The sequence below is a fragment of the Bos taurus genome, chromosome 18 (assembly GCF_002263795.3).
Source record: "Bos taurus isolate L1 Dominette 01449 registration number 42190680 breed Hereford chromosome 18, ARS-UCD2.0, whole genome shotgun sequence".
Lineage (NCBI taxonomy): Eukaryota > Metazoa > Chordata > Mammalia > Artiodactyla > Bovidae > Bos > Bos taurus.
The window spans coordinates 60558001-60576201 of NC_037345.1; the positions used below are offsets into that span (position 1 = coordinate 60558001).

Sequence of the window (18201 nt, forward strand, 5' to 3'; positions counted from 1 at the left end):
CTCCCCTTACCCTGTCCCTGTCAGTTTTGGGTCTGTTGGTCCTTCAGTCCAGCTGTGCTTCAGTTTCTTTGCCTTTTGATGCCTTTAAATCTCTTTGATTTCCTCTGGAGCAGAGCTGCTTCCTGCTTGTTCTAAGTTAGTGTTTCACACAACTTAAGGCAAAAGAGAAGAATTTTGAGAGCTGCCTCTGGGAAGCCGAGATGTTTTCAGCAAGTTGAAAAACGGGAAAAATTAAAAAGCCCATTGTGTGAGTGTGTGAAGATGGGAATCTCCTCAGTGACGAAAAGTAGAATGTAATCACTCAGATGATCCGTTGGGAGTGTCACGCGAGTGTATACTCCTCGATTCTGTCTCGTCACAACAAAGATTTGGAGTGACGGACATTAAAACCCCCCATCGGCGTGTCACAGCTCTCGGGTCTTGGACAGCTTGTTATAATTTTTGTCTTTTAATTTCGTGGCTGCAGTCACCATCTGTAGTGATTTTGGAGCCCCAAAAAATAAAGTCTGACACTGTTTCCACTGTTTCCCCATCTATTTCCCATGAAGTGGTGGGACTGGATGCCATGATCTTCGTTTTCTGAATGTTGAGCTTTAAGCCAACTTTTTCACTCTCCACTTTCACTTTCATCAAGAGGCTTTTGAGTTCCTCTTCACTTTCTGCCATAAGGGTGATGTCATCTGCATATCTGAGGTTATTGATATTTCTCCCGGCAATCTTGATTCCAGCTTTTGTTTCTTCCAGTCCAGCGTTTCTCATGATGTACTCTGCATATAAGTTAAATAAACAGGGTGACAATATACAGCCTTGACGTACTCCTTTTCCTGTTTGGAACCAGTCTGTTGTTCCATGTCCAGTTCTAACTGTTGCTTCCTGACCTGCATAAAAATTTCTCAAGAGGCAGATCAGGTGTTTTGGTATTCCCATCTCTTTCAGAATTTTCCACAGTTTATTGTGATCCACACAGTCAAAGGCTTTGGCATAGTCAATAAAGCAGAAATAGATGTTTTTCTGGAACTCTCTTGCTTTTTCCATGATCCAGCGGATGTTGGCAATTTGATCTCTGGTTCCTCTTCCTTTTCCACCGCCATTTTGTACTCCTGTTTTCTATTCTACCTACCTAACAGGAGGAAGCCTCAGTAACTGTAACCAGAGATCTGCTTACAACTATGGATTGCTCTCTACAGTAATTCTCCTTCAGAAAAATTTAGAAAAGAGGATTGATGAAATACTTTCTAGTATGCAGTCTCTGATATATATTTCAATTTGATTTTTGATTACTTTTCTACATATTTGTTACAACATTTCCATAGGTTTCTTGTATAAACTCTTGTTTTTTGATGTATGTTTAGGGCAAACCTCTTCCATCACTTGTTCCATCACTCTCCAGCATGTGTTCTGAGATGTTTGGTGAGATGACCATGACTAAAGGCTTTGCCTGCAGCCATGAAATTAAAAGACGCTTACACCTTGGAAGGAAAGTTATGACCAACCTAGATAGCATATTCAAAAGCAGAGACATTACTTTGCCAACAAAGGTTCGTCTAGTCAAGGCTATGGTTTTTCCTGTGGTCATGTATGGATGTGAGTGTTGGACTGTGAAGAAGGCTGAGCGCCGAAGAATTGATGCTTTTGAACTGTGCTGTTGGAGAAGACTCTTGAGAGTCCCTTGGACTGCAAGGGGATGCAACCAGTCCATTCTGAAGGAGATCAGCCCTGGGATTTCTTTGGAAGGAATGATACTAAAGCTGAAACTCCAGTACTTTGGCCACTTCATGCAAAGAGTTGACTCATTGGAAAAGACTCTGATGCTGGGAGGGATTGGGGGCAAGAGGAGAAGGGGACGCCAGAGGATGAGATGGCTGGATGGCATCACTGACTCGATTGACTTGAGTCTGAGTGAACTCCAGGATAAAGGCCTTTAGCCTTGCCATATTCCATACATTTAATACATCTCTCCCCCATATGAATTGGGTGATGTTGAGTAAGATTTGAACTTGTAATAAAGGTTTGCCACTTTCTTTACATTTGTATGGTTTCCCCCCAGTATGGATTCGAATATGTGCAGTTAGTGTTGAACTTCGAATAAAGGTTTGACCACTTTCTGTACAATGATAAGGTCTCTTGCCAGTATGAATTCGCTGATATTGAGTAAGATGTGAGCAACGGACAAAGGCTTTGTCACATTCTTTACATTTATAAGGTTTCTCTCCAGTATGCATTTGCTGATGTTGAGTAAGAGTTGAGTTGTGATTAAAGGCTTTGCCACATGCTGTACATTTATAAGGTTTCTCTCCAGTATGAATTCGCTGATGTTGAGTAAGATGTGAGTGACAGATAAATGCTTTGCTACATTCTGTACACTTGAAAGGTTTCCTTCCTGTATGAATTTTCCTATGTCTACTTAGATTGGATGAGTTATTAAAGACTTTCCCACATATCTTACACTTGTTTTCTTTCTGTGACTTCTGAATAGTCTGATGTTGAACCAGTTCTGAAGACTGATTAGAAATGTTATCATATTCACTACAATTATAAGTCTTCTCTCCAGTATGAGTACTCATATAGAGAAAGACCTGCTATCTGATAAAAGATATTTCTACATTTATTACTTTTTGAATCCCTGTGTGCAGATTCAGGTCCCTGATGTTTCATAAGTTTTGAGTCTCTTTCAACCTTATACCCAGTTTTATTGCCTGAATACCCTCTCACTCCATCATAAATACTCTTGCAATTATTGGGGCTGGAGCTCTTACTTAAGGGTTGACTCATTTCATTTTATTACATGTTGAAAGTTCTTCCACATTAACCATATAATGGGATGTATTGAACAATGATGGTTCGGTTATATCTCTTCCATTATTATCAACATTACACATTTTGGCATGGGCAGAAAATATCTGTTGGTGGAAGAATAATGACCCCCTGCTCATAGATCCCTCAAATTGATTATATTGTGAGTTTTCCCCCTCATTTTTAAATTTCTGGTGTTCAGATATGCTTAAATGTTTTAATCTAAGCCTATATTGAATATTGTTTGAATGAGTATTTGTAGTAGACATTAGATTACCTTCTGGGCTTTCCACGTTTCCTTTCAGAGAACAGGTATGTTTCAAAAAAGGATGGAAATCTTTTCTTAAAAACTTACAGTTCTCATTAGATGTTGAAGACTGAAGTTGGTGTTCTCCCCAATTTGACTTGTATTGCTCATTTCTTTTTGCAGGAATGTTTGTCTTATGTATAACTCTCTCAGTCTCTTCGTGTCCATATAAACATCCTCTCTGTCTTTCTTATGCCCTCGTATGTTCCCAGTTGTTCATTAAATGTAAATTTCTGTGGTGAAATACTTTATATTTTCCTAGGTTTGCTTTTGGGAATACATCTTCTAACCCTGGATTCTTGGCATCAAATCCTGGGTGTCATGAGGAGACAAAGCTGAAAGATACCAAATACCAAGTTATTTTACCTACTATTCTTAGTGAATATCATTAAAGATTTAGAGAAAAGTGATGAATCCTTTGCTTGTTTAAAAATAAAATAGAGACAGAAAGATCAAGATGCCAGAGGATCAGGCAGAGATAGTTCATCTCTCTCCACAAACACAACAAGAATACATCAGAAATGGAAGAATTTTCACAGAGCCCCCGGTGAACACAAGCTGTGGACAATGAAAAGGTCAAGAAAGATTCTTGCTTTGACAGGTAGGACAGGAGAAAGAAGAAGGAAAAGGAACAGGAAAGGAAGTGGAGTGGGACCTGCAAACCCTGGGGGGATCTGAAGAGAGGAGAGGTCTCCACATCCAGGGAAGCTCCTCACTAGTGGGGGGAGCCCAGTTGAGACAGAAGGGGAGCCTCATTCTCTGTGGGAAGAGAACACACTAACAGTCTGTGGCAGCAAGACAGAGCGAGACCTGTACACAGGGTACTGACCCCTGCCCTGCCCACCCAGCCTGAGAGGGTGTCCACTGCTGCAGACAAGGGCTGGGTGCTGAAATGTGGCATCTGGAGAGCAGACCCAGGCAGAGGACTGCTGTGGTCCGTGAGGAGACATCCTGCAGGAAAGGCAGGGAGGGAGGAGCTCTATAAATGGGGATGTTGTGGCAGAAGGCTGAACCACAATACAGTATAGCTGCATTGCTGAGTGATGACGAAAGAAGAACCCCACCGTAGCCCCTCTCCCCCTGTGCTGGCCCCTGCCTCGCCAGCATCCAGGAAGGGCTCTCACTCAGGTGGGCTCTATTGAGCCCCAGCCACGGCCTCCCCCCATGGACCTCCTCCACCATCAGCAGACTCCTGTGCTCTGGATAGCCTCTGGAGCAGACACCTGTGAGTAGGGCACATGCACAGATGGAGCTGAAAGCACAGCTAGCCCCAGGGTTAAGGAAGAAAAGCTGAAATCTCTCCTCACAGCTGCACAAACAATGCTTTTATACCCACAACCGGTTTGTAACCTCAGCCCCTGAAGAGCATCTGAATGGAGAAGCAGGACCCCACCCATCCACCACATCACAGCAGGTGTAGCTTTCGCAGCTGTAGACTTTGTGGGCTCGTACATGAGGGGATGGGGCCAGGCTGGAGTCTGAGCTGCCCCCACAGCACCACATTGGATCCAGCTCCATGATGAATGCGATCCTGGGTCCTGATTTCAATGGGTCTATGCTGGTGACCTGGTGAAAACAGCATCTGAGAGACATCGAGGCCATGTGCCGGGATACCCATGGTTAAGGTGGGGCCAGGAGCAGTGAAGACCAGGGTCACATGAGAGCTCGCACAAGGCATGAAACATGACACACAGAACACTCCCCGAGGTGAACATCCCCAGAGGAGCAATACTTAGTGGCTTCTCTCCCAGTGCGTATGATCCAATCCCACCTGCCTCCACCATAGATCAGAAACAAAGTGAAGAAACAGATCTGGGGGCTCTATTCCACAAACCAGGGAGCAGACTCCACCCCTGACAGGGTAGTGACAAACAGAGAGCAATGGGAAACTCCCCTCAATGTCCAGGGCACAATAACAGCAATCACACCCCCTATCAAGGGGATAAGGACACAAGTGTGGACCAACCTCACACTCCGGGGGACAGACACCAGAAGGAAAAACTAGGAATCTGCAGCTTGAATAACACAGAACACAAACATAGAAAATTGCACAAAATGATTATACAAAGAAATATGCTGTAGACGAAGGAACAAGATAAAAGCCTACAGGAACCAATATATGAAGAGGCGATATTAGTCAGTATAATGATTAACTTTACCCTTCAATTTAGTTCAGTCGCTCTGCTGCTGCTGCTGCTAAGTCGCTTCAGTCGTGTCCAACTCTGTGCGACCCCATAGACGGCAGCCCACCAGGCTCCCCCGTCTCTGTTCAGTCATGTCCAACTCTTTGTGACCCCGTGGACTGCAGCATGCCAGGCTTCCCTGTCCATCGCCAACTCCCGGACCTTGCTCAAACTCATGTTCATTGATTCGGTGATGCCATCCAACCATCTCATCCTCTGTCGTCCCCTTCTCCTCCTGCCTTCAGTCTCTCCCAGCATTACCGATTTTTCCAATGAGTCACTTCTTTGCATCTGGTGGCCAAAGTATTGGAGCTTCAGCTTCAGCATCAGTCCTTCCAATGAATATTCAGGACTGATGTCCTTTTGCATTGACTGGTTGCATCTCCTTGCAGTCGAAGGGACTCTTGAGAGTCTTCTCCAACAACACAATTTACAAGCATCAATTCTTTAGTGCTCAGCTTCCTTTATGGTTTAACTCTTACATTCATACATGACTACTGAAAAATACGTACCTTAAATATATGGACCTTTGTCAGTAATGTCTATGCTTTTTAATACACTGTCTAGGTTGGTCAAAGTTTTTCTTCCAAGGAGCTAGTATCTTTTCATTTCATGACTGCAGTCACCACTTGCAGTGATTCTGGAGCCCAGGAAAAGGAACTCTCTCACTGATTCCATTGTTTTGCCATCTATTTGCCAGGAAAAGATGGGATCAGAGGCCACGATCTTACTTTTTTGAATGGTGAGTTTTAAGCCAGCTTTTTCAGAGGCCAGGATCTTACTTTTTTGAATGGTGAGTTTTAAGCCAGCTTTTTCACTCTCGTCTTTCACCTTCATTAACAGGCTCTTCAGTTCCTCTTCACTTTCTGCCATAATGGCGGTGTCATCTACATATCTAAGCTTATTGATATTTCTCTTGGCAATCTTGATTCCAGCTTGTGCTGGCAACAAACATTTTGACAAACAGTAGGTGCCTAATGTTTCTTTAATCCACTTCTTCCCACCTCTGTTCTTATTTGAGCATATTCTATTGGATATTTGAATGTAAAAATCATAAATGATATTGACATACAACAAATCAGAAAGATAGGACATATAGGATAAAGGCAGGGGAAGCTGATAACAAACAAGATAACCTTAATAATGCAGCAGTACTTAAGACATGAGACTCTGAAAATATGGTGAGAACCTAGGGAAGTCTACCAATGCTGTGTGGAGTCCTAACTGCAAGGAAATCTAAAAGAGAGTTGAAATATATATACATATGACTGATTCTCTTTGATGTACAGCAGGACAACATTGTAAAACAGTTATATTCCAGTAAGAACTTTTAAAAAAAGATGGCTTCATATAATCTAAAAATCTTAAGAGTGAGAAACAACAATTAAAAATATGGTGGAGAATTTTCTAGGATCTCATGAGAATTTATTTTAAAAACTCTTTGAGTTAACTGAATATATTAAAGTACTTTAGCATTGAAGAATTGGGTCAAATGCACTTAAGATATTTAACATGAGTTCATATAAAGAAAAGTGAAACTTGGAAGTAACTCTGAGATTTGCATTCTCCCATTTTAGGGAAAAGAAAGTGAAAGTGTTAGTCCCTCAGTCACATCCAACTGTTTGTGACCTCATGGACTGCAGACTTCCAGGCTCCTCTCTCCACGGAATTTTCCAAGGAAGAATATTGGAGTGGGTTGCCATTCCCTTCTCCAGGGGATATTCCCAGTGCAGGGATTAAAGCCAGGTCTCCTGCAATGCAGGCAAATTCTTTACCTCTGAGCCACTAGGGAAGCCCATTTTAGGGAGGTTTTGCTTTATACAGCAAAGAAGTGACTTGAGTCTAAAATTTGTCAAGTCATATCTGTAGCTTCCAGTGTTTTAGGAATTATAGATCAGAAAAACAAAAATCTGTCCCCAGTACTCCTAGAACCTTCGCAGTTTGTCTATAACCACACACTTCTGTCTAGAGGTAGAAACAAACTTTAAAAGGAGCATCATATTTACTCATAAATGTGCACAGTTTTATTAGGGCCCTCAAGAAATGAAACAGCAACCAATTCATGCAAGTTGTCATAATCCAAGAAGGGCATTTTAGTTCTCATTGTGAAAGAGAAAGGTGATCAACACGGAAAAATTCATGATGGTTTAACAGACAGAATAGGGCAGCTGACAGCTGTCTATGACAGCAACAGAAATAAATCCAGACTTCTCCAAAATGATTTCCAATGAAGGAGATCTTCCAAAACCACATTGCAAAGAATGACTTCCTCACTGACACTTGGACCTCTCACCTGAGTCATCGGCTCCATCCATTCACACATACCTGGGTATACGGCCACTGTCTTCATTGTCCTTATATTCCTGGGCTCCTTCATTTGCTCCAGAAAAGTGACAAGGTCCAGCTTAGAAACCACAAGGCCTGTTCATCAGAGAAAGGAATATATGTTTTGCTAGAGATTCTTTACTTTCCAATCTAGTATGTATCTAGGTGATGAGAGAATGTATGATAGAATGTTAAGACAGCCTAGAAAGTGATTTTCTCAAATACTTTATTGAAAGCACCTATACAATGGTAGGGAGAAGAAAATAGCAACACAATCCAGTATTCTTGCCAGGAGATTCCCACGGACAGGGGAGCCAGGTAGGCTAAAGTCCATGGGGTCGTGGAGAGTTGGACACAATGAGCTACTTCACTTTCACTTTTCATGCACTGGAGAAGGAAATGGCAACCCACTCCAGTGTTCTTGCCTGGAGAATCCCAGGGATGGGGGAGCCTGGTGGGCTGCTATCTGTGGGGTCGCACAAAGTCAGTCATGACTGAAGTGACTTAGCAGCAGCAGCAGCATACAACACTTACTACATAAAAGTCAAATTCTGAAATTCTGGTCATGTGCTACAAGGCAAAAGTAAGTAGTGGAAATTTGATTTGAAGAGGAAGGTAGCATCATTTTATACCACAGAACGTACAGAATTAGCACTAACTTAGAGGAAGCAGGAAGATTACATCAAGAACAAAATAAATTAGAATCATAATAAATCATCATGAAGTCTGGCATGCTGTAGTCCATGGGGTCCCAAAGAGTTGGACACGACTGAGAGACGGAACTGAACTGACTGGTAGGTATAATTGACTCTCTTTGCAGTACAGTAGTACAAAATTGTAAAACAGCTATATTCCAATTAGAACTTTTTAAACTGATTTCTTTATATAATCTAAAAATTGTTATTACTTGAATCAACTATTAATAATATGGTGGGAAATGTGTAAGCATTTATGCCAGTTTATTTTAAAATTCTATGAGATAATTGAATATATTAAATATTTTGCATTTTAGAATTGGGGCAAATACATTTAAAATATTTAATATGAGATCATGTAAGGAAAAGAGAAACTTTGAAGTCAGCCAGAGATGTGCATTCTTTCATTTTCGGGAGGTTTTGCTTTCTGTGGTGAAAAAAGTATTTGAGTTTGAAATTTATTTAGAAGGTCCTATCTCTAGCTCCCACTGGATAAGAAGTTATAAATCAGAAAACAAAAACCTGTCTCCAGTATTCCTAGAAATTTAGCAGTTTGTCTTCCACTTCACTCACACATTTTTGGCTAGAGGTACAAAGAAACTTTAAAAGGACTGTCATACGGTTACTCAAAATGGGCACAGTTTTCCTAGGACCCCCAGAAATGGAAGAGCAACCAATGAATGCAGTTTCTCACAAGACAAGAGGAGACTTCTAGTTCACACTGTGATGAAGGAAAGTAATCACTGGAGATGAATTTATGAATGATTTAAGAGACAGACTAGGGCAGGTGATACATTTCTATGACCGCAGTGGACACAAACCCAGGTTTTCCAAAATCATTTCCACTGAAGATGATCTTCCAAAACCACCTGACGAAGGATGACTTCCTCTAGCTCCTTGGACCTCTTATCTGAGTCATCATCTCCATCCATTCATACATACCTGGGAATATGGCTGTTGTCTCCATTCTCCTTATACTCCTGGGATTGTTCAATTGCTCCAGAAAGGTGACCAGGTACAGCTTAGAGACCACAAGACCTGTTCATCAGAGAAAGGAATATTTGTGTTGTCAGAGATTCATCAGTGTCCGATCCAATATGTATTCAGTTGAGATGAGAATGCAAGGGAGAAGGTTAATACAGCCTAGAAAATTATTTCCCCCAAAACCTTTATTCAAATCACCTGTTTAACACTAACAAACACATAACATCAGATCCTGAGATAGTGATCAAGTACTACGAAGGCAAGGTAAGTGTGTAACTGTGAAATTAAGAAAATGTGTGCCTATTTAATACTACAGCACTTATACAATTACCACTAACCTAGAATGCAATGATAGGTTACAGTGAAGGGTGTCAGATTCATGATCTCCAAACAAGAGGATTTAACTTCGGGACCAGGGACCAGGCACCAGGCTTGATCACTCAAGAGCTTTTGTGTAGCAGAGTTTTATTAAAGTGAAAAAGGGACAGAGAAGCTTCTGACATAGACCTGAGAAGGGGGCGGACAGTGCCCCCTTGCTAGTCTAAGCAAGGAAGCTATAAACTTTTTTAATCAGTAATTACAATAAATCAAAAGAATGTCTCAAGGTTGTAAAAATTTTAACAGACCCACTCTGACAATTTACGTTTGAGGATAACAGGATTAGAACTTAACAATAGAAAGATCCTACCAGACCCAGACCCCTTTATTGACTATGCCAAAGCCTATGACCGTGTGGATCACAACAAACTGTGGAAAATTCTTCAGGAGATGGGAACACCAGACCACCTGACCTGCCTCCTGAGAAATCTGAATGCAGGTCAAGAAGCAAGTTAGAACTGGACATGGGGAAACACACTGGTTCCAAATTGGGAAAGGACTACTCAAGGCTGTATATTTTCACCCTGCTTATTTAACTTATATGCACAGTACATCATGAAAAATGCTGGGCTGGATGAAGCACAAGCTGGAGTCAAGATTGCCAGGAGAAATATCCATAACCTCAGATATGCAGATGACACCTCCCTTATGGCAGAAAGCGAAGAAGAACTTAAGAGTCTCTTGATGAAACTGAAAGAGGAAACCACTATAATATTGTAAAGTAATTAGCCTCCAATTAAAATAAATAAAATTTAAAAAATTACTATGCATAAAAGAGATAGGTAACAAGGATATATTCTATAGCACAGGGAATTATACCCATTATCTTGTGATAACTTTTAATGGAGTATAATCTGTAAAAATACTGAATCACTATGGTATATACCTGAAATTAATGTAACATTGTACATCAACTATACTTAAATTAAGAAAAGAATTCAGGACAAAATAAATATAAGACATGCTCTTTTATTTCTTGGAAGAAGAGCTCAACTCAATGTAAATAAAGGTTCTTCTTTCTAGGAAAAAAAAGAAAAAAAGAAACTGAAAGATGAGAGTGAAAAAGTTGGCTTAAAATCAACATTCAGAAAACTAAGATCATGGCATCTGGTCACGTCACTTCTTGGCAAATAGATGGGGAAACAATCTAAGCGTTGATAGACTTTATTTATTAATTTTTTTTTTTTTGGGGGGGGAGCTCCAAAATCACTGCAGATGGTGACTGCAGCAATGAAATTAAAAGATGCTTGCTCCTTGGAAGAAAAGTTATGACCAACCTAGACAGCATATTAAAAAGCAGAGACATTACTTTGCCAACAAAGGTCCGTCTAGTCAAATATATGGTTTTTCCAGTGGTCATGTAAGGACGTGAGAGTTGGACCACAAGGAAAGCTGAACACAGAAGAATTGATGGTTTTGAACTGTGGTGTTGGAGAAGACTTTTGGAAGTCCCTTGGACTGTAAGGAGATCCAACCAGTCCATGCTAAAGGAAATCAGTTCTGAATATTGTTTGGAAGGATTGATGCTGAAGCTGAAACTCCAATACTTTGGCCAGCTGATGCGAAGAGGTGACTCATTTGAAAAGATCCTGATGCTGTGAAAGACTGAAGGTGGGAGGAGAAGGGAACGATAGAGGATGAGATGGTTGGATGGCATCACCGACTCAATGGACATGAGTTTGAGTAAACTCCAGGAGTTGGAGTTGGACAGGCAGGTCTGGTGTGCTGCGGTCCACGGGGTCACAAATAGTCAGACAGGACTGAGCAACTGAACTGAACTGAACCAGACCCACTCCCATAATATAAATTCTAAGATATAAGGATTAGTCAGTAAGTTTTAAGGAAGGAGAAAGTGTCCTCAACCAGGATACATTGTTGTTATACAATCCCTGCTGCTACTGCTGCTAAGTCGCTTCAGTCGTGTCCAACTCTGTGTCCTCATAGATGGCAGCCCACCAGGCTCTCCCGTCCCTGGGATTCTCCAAGCAAGAACACTGGGGTGGGTTGTCAGATTCTTCTCCAATGTATGAAAGAGAACAGTGAAAATGAAGTCGCTTAGTCGTATCTGACCCCTAGCGACCCCATGTAATGCAGCCTACCAAGGCTCCTCCACCCATGGGATTTTCCAGGCAAGAGTACTGGAGTGGGTTGCCATTGCCTTCTCCATACAACCCCTAGTACAGAGTTTAAACCTAGTTTTTTTGTTGTTTAATCATTATATCTGGGCTTAAAGAAGAAGTCATGTGTCTAAGACACATGAAGACATTAAAAAGTCATTTTATGTGTCTAAGACCAAGGGATGTAGAGGGAAAAAAGGTGTTTGTCCTTTCCTCCTCCTTGAGAATTCCAGACCCCTATCTCCTCTTCAAGAGTCCCAAATCCCCCTTCTCCTCCTCGGGGATCCCTGACTTCTTATCAACCTGCCTATGAATTGATTCTCACAGAAGGAGGCAGAGTACATCAAGGAAGAAAAAGGTTGCAAGCATAATGAATTATCCTGAAACCTTTCTTTCTAAACTGATACATACCCATTTCCCTTAGAAAGGAGAGATTTCAAACTATTGTGGGAAGCAGAAAATCTCAGAAACATTCTAGAAATGATGGAACCAAAACCCAGTAAGTAGATAAGGGATTCTGGAAGGAAGTTGTCCTCACCCAAGAAAGCAAGGTTGCCATAGTTCTCTAACAACAAGTCCCTGTACAATGCCCGTTGAAATTTTTCTGAAAAACTCTGGATCACTGAGTTGAGTTACTGGGCTTCTCAGCTGTCTCAGTGGTAAAGAATCTGCCTGCCAATGCTGGAGATGAGGCTTCCGTTTCGGGATGGCGAGAATCCCAAGGAAGAGGAAATGGCAACCCACTGCAGAATTCTTGCCCGGAAAACTCCATGGACAGATCTCTTCTGTTGGTTCTAGATATAACGGCATTTTCAAACTCTGATTTAAATATTTAATTGCATCCAGGTGCTAAGTCATCACTATATTTCCCATCATCCGTAAAATCCCAATACCAAACCACATCCCAGTGGGAGTGAGGATAGGAGTGACTCCCGATGCTGATCTCTCATAAAAGGAATATTTTCAACAGTTGAAGTCACTGATTCATGTTGAGAATTCATCATACTCCATAGAAAGTGAGAATGTAGACAACAGAGAAAAGGCTCTGGGACACAAGGAAGTAGTCTAAAGGGCTGGTCTTCATTATTATAAGAAGAAAGAGGAAAATATAAGATGATGAGAAATGCTGGAAAGAAAAATTAGGACCAGAGAGCTAAAGGCTTGCATATTCTCATTCGGGCATTTCAGGAGGAAAAGCAGACACAGCCCGAGACCCCGGATAGGATATTTACCTGAGAAGCTGCCATTTCCTCCTCTTCTTCCTCCTGCTCTGTCTTCTCTGGGGATGTTTTGCTGCAAACGCACTTCTGAGTTTTGAGAAAATACCTTGGAAGGCATCAACACAGCTCTTTAATCTGCAACCACCACTCCTACACACAGAAAGACCTTGAAAAGCTGAGAAGACCGATACCTCCTGTCCTGTCTCAGGAGAGACTCAGGAACAATCAATTCCTACATGGAGACCAGGCTATGAACCAATTTCTTGATTGTTCTCTCCCTGTAGAGAGCTCCTAACACTCTGCTCACACAGACGATGTGAGCTGACTGACTTCCCTGGTCTAAATCCAGCTAGACCAACCCTGCTGCCTCTCCTTGGACTGACGCCAGGGCTCAGCTCTCACAGATGGACCAGGAGCCACGTCCTTAACCCAGGCCTCTGCTTAGAATCTCCTGGAACACTTTCTACAAACCACACTGATGCTCCCCCAGGACCAACACAAAACTCTGTTGGGAGGGCATCAGTGAGGTCATTTCCTGACACTTGTCACATGATCCTGATAGAAAACCAGATGGAAACCACGTGGCTAAAGATTCTTTCTGAACCGCTTCAAAGAATACAAATCCCTGGTGGTCAGGTCCCCACTCCAAGAACTTATGAATCTCCAGGTCTACAGTAGGGCCATGAAAGGAGTCATCAGCAAATCCTGTTTTTTTCCTGATGTTTCTTCCCCCAAACTACTGTTCAGGAGTCCTGATCTCAAAGCCTCACACTGACCACACCTGTAAGACCTCTCTGTAGGGGAGGATTTAGGACAGGAATTTCTGAGAGAGGTGAAAGCTAGAATCAGGCAGAAAAAACACCAGTACTTGTGGTTCAGCCTTTAGAAGTTACCCTGGGTGAAGTGCTCTGGGCTCCCTAGGTGGAGTGTGGATTGCCGAATTCAAACCAAGACAAGAATTCTGGTGAATGCTGTGAGGGTGTTCAAAGGTTGCTGCTGAACCACGAAAGACACTGAGATTCTCGGCCTGTGGAGGAGAAGAATTCAATCTGGGGCCAGAGACGAGGCTTGATCACTCAGAGCTTTTGTGTAATAAAGTTTTATTAAAGCATAAAAGAGATAGAGAAAGCTTCTGACATAGACATCAGAAGAGGGCAGAAAGAGCGCCCCCGTTGTTAGTGTTGGAAGTTATATACTTTTAATTATTAGAGTGAATCAAAAGAATGTCTGGAGTTTGTAAAGACCTCACTAGACCCACTCCCATAATTTACATTTTAAGATAAGGATGAGCCAGAAGGTTTTTTTTCTCCAGAGACTGTCCTCAAGCAGGATAATTTGTTATATAATCCTAAGGAATGTAGTGGGGAAAAAAAGTTTGTGCTTTCTTCCTCTTTGAGAATCAGACCACTGTCTCCTTGGGGACCCCTTATCAACCTGCCTGGAAATTGACTCTCTCAGTGTGATTGAACGGGGCCTGTGCAGTAGACCCTGGGGTTCAGCAAGACTTCTGGTCTCAAGGAAGGGAGTCATCTAATGGAGGTGCTCACAGGACTGGCTGGTGTGAGTTCAGGGACCTGCTGGCTGCCTGCTCCCAGACAGATGCTGAGGCAGCAACAGCATGGAGCAGTTCAGGGAAACTGTCAACAATACTCTGTATCATCTTTCTTATTAGAACCATCCCAGTGTCCAAGTAGTTACAAAAAATGGGAGAGGAGATACAACATAGAAATGATGGAATATATCTGAAGTTATGAGAAATTTAAAGCTCATCTCTATGGCATATCAAGGATATTTCTATTGAAACCTTACAACCAACTTCTGTCTTTAAATAGTTCATTGTGATCTCTTCACTACAACCTTAAATAAGGTGGGCGAGGTTGATGTTGATGGTAGGTTAACATTTCATTCATTACAATCAACTGAAACACTAAAAGCCATTCACTTTTATTAATAACCATGTATTAATTTCACACATAGTTGAAATAAAACCTTTTACAATCCATGGTATGATCCATGATTAAATACAGATCAAAAGTACAGAGAACTGTATTCATTTTTTGATTAATGATGTGAGATTTGTGACTTTTACAGCTTACCAAACAAAGCCTAGGAAGCACTTAGCAAGCATGATATCCACCAATTCCATGCCTTTTCCAGGAAGGGTTTCTAATACCTTTCTAGGTTATCACTGTCTTTATTTCAACATTGTCAAGTAATAATCATGACTTGTGTTGATATTATAAAGATACATTAATATTGCAGTGAACTGTCATTGTGTTCTTCTTGCAAATCAAGGATATTTCTATTGAAACCTTACAACGAATTTCTCTCTTACTTTAATACATGGAAAGATTAAATGATCACTTACATCATGGCAACCTCCAGATATTTCACATCAATGACAAACACTTCCACTTAGATTGTCATTGTACATTTTACACTATGGTAGCCTTCATCTTCTAATGGAGAATAGATAGAAACGGTTGCAAAACATTATAAAAAGGCTAATCTTTAATAAACCATCAAAAACCAATGTTTGTAAACACACTAGAAAGAAAGCTTAGTATGGATTATTTGAGTGCTGAATTACATTCACTTCAATGAATCTCAAATCATGTCATTATTAACAAGCATACATACATTGCTAAGAATTGTCACTTTGTAACTATCAACCTTCATCTCACAATTCATGCTAATATATCCATTTTCTATGTGTTTTAACTATGGAGTACTCCCTACAGTCATTCTGCTTCAGAGAAACTTCTGAAAACAAGATTGATGAAATGTCTTCTAGTATGCAACCTCTGATATTTGTTTGGATTTAACTTTTGATTAAATACTTTTCTACATATATGTGACATCATCTCCAAAGGTTTTTGTATAAACTCTTGTGTTTTCTGATGCATGTTTAGGGCAAACCTCTTCCATCACTTGTTCCATTACTAGGGTTTCTCTCCACTGTGTTATCAGATGTTTAGTGAGATGACCACTATAACTAAAGGCTTTGCCACATTCAGTACGTTTATAAGGCCTCTCTCCAGTATGCACTCACTGATGTTGAGTAAGACTAGAACCCTTAATAAAGGCCTTGCCACATTCTGTACATTTATAACGTCTATCCCTGGTATGAATTCGGTGATGGTGAGTAAGGGTCAAACTCGAAATAAAGGCTTTGCCACATTCTTTACATTTGTACGGTTTCTCCCCAGTATGGACTCGCTGATATACAATTAACTTTGAACGACAAATAAAGCTTAGGCCACACTCTGTACAATGAGAAGGTCTCTGCCCAGAATGAATTCGCTGAGGTCGAGTAAGAACTGAGCAAAAGCTAAAGGCTTTGTTACATTCTTTACATTTATAAGGCTTCTACCCAGTATGAATTCACTGATGATAGGTTAGAAATGAGTAACCAATAAAGGCTTTGCCACATTCTGTACATTTATAAGGTTTCTCTCCAGTATGAATTCGGTGATGTTGAGTAAGATGTGAGCGATGGTTAAATGCTTTGCTACATTCTGTACATTTGAAAGGTTTCCTTCCTGTATGAATTTTCCTATGTCTACTTAGATTGGATGACTTACTAAAGACTTTCCCACATATCTTACACTTGTTTTCTTTCTGTGAATTCTGAATAGTGTGCTGTTGAATAAGTTCTGAAAACTGACTAGAAACCTTACCATATTCACTATAAGTCCTATCTCCAGTACATGTACTCTTACCTAGAGAAAAACCTGACATTTGATGAAAGATATTTCTACATTTGTTACTTTTAGAATCCTTGTTTGAAGATTCAGGTCCCTGATGTTTCTTAAGGTTTGAGTCTCCTTCAACCATATACCCAGTTTCATTGCCTGAATACCTTCTCACTCCACCATAAATACTCTGGTAATTATTGGAGCTGGAGCTCTTACTTAAGGTCTGACTCATTTTATTGCACATGGAAACTTGTTGTGTATTGAGCATATCACAATATGTTTTGAACAATGATGGTTGGATTACGCCTCTTCCATTATTATCAACAATACACATCTTGGAATGGACATAAAATATCTGTTGGGGGAAGAATAATGATCCCCTGCTCATGGATCCCTCAAATTGATTATATTGTGAGTTTTCCCCCTCATTATTAAAATTTAGGTGTTCAGACTTGCTTGAATGTATGTTTGGTCGAAGCGTATGTTCAGTATTTTCTAAATGAGTATTTACAGTAGGGACTAGATTATCTTTCAGATTTTCAATGTTTCCTTTCAGAGAACATGTATGTTTCAAAAAAGATGGAAATCTTTTCTTAAACTCTTACACTTCTCGGCAGATGTTGAAGGCTGAAATTGGTGTTTTTCCCAGTTTGACTCATGTTGCACATGTCTTTTTGCAGTAATATTAGCATTATGTGTAACTGTCTCCATTTCTTTATGTCCATATAAACATCTTCTCTGTCTTTCATATACCCCTGTATATTCCCTGTCTTTCATTAAATTTAAGTTTCTGAGGTGAAATGTTTGATATATTCCTAGGTTTGCTTTTGGGAATACATCTTCTAACACTGGATTCTTCAGCATCAAATCTTGGGTGTCTTGTAGAGACATAGCAGAAAGATACCAAATAATAAGTAACTTTCCCTGCTATTCTCAGTGAATATCTTTAAAGATTTAGAGAAAATTGATGACCACAGCTAGTTTAAAAATAAAATAGAGACGGAAGGATCTAGATGCAGGGGATTAGGCAGATGTGGAGATCCTCTCTCTCTCCACAAATGAATGAGAAATGGAACAATTCTCTCGGAGCCCAGCTGAACACTAGTAGAGGCCCTTGGAAATCTGAAAGGACATGAAAGATTCCTGCTGAGCTAGGTAGGGCAAGAGAAAGAAAAAGGAAAAGGAAGAGCAGAGGAAGTGGGTTGGGGCCTGCAACCCTGCAGGGAGATGAAACTGAGGAGAGGTCTCCATATCTGGGGGAGCCCCTCACTAGGTGAGCTCAGTTTGGACAGAAGGAGAGCCTCATTCTCTGTGGGAAGAGAAAAGCACAACCAGCCTGTGGCAGCAGGACAGATTGAGACCTTTACACAGGCTGCTGAGCGCTGCCCTGCCCATAGAGCCTTAGAGGCATGTCCACCAATGAATACAAGGGCTGGGTGCTGAAACGTGGGGTTTGGAAAGCAGACTGAGGCAGAGGACTGCGGTTGGCTATAAGGAAACA

The 18201-nt window shown here is 41.0% G+C and overlaps 1 pseudogene; it reads right to left on the reverse strand.

Moving 5' to 3' along the window:
- Positions 1 to 1500: 1500 nt before the first annotated feature.
- On the reverse strand, positions 1501 to 2564 carry LOC132342755 (zinc finger protein 519-like; annotated as a pseudogene).
- Between the last annotated feature and the right edge of the window lie 15637 nt (positions 2565 to 18201).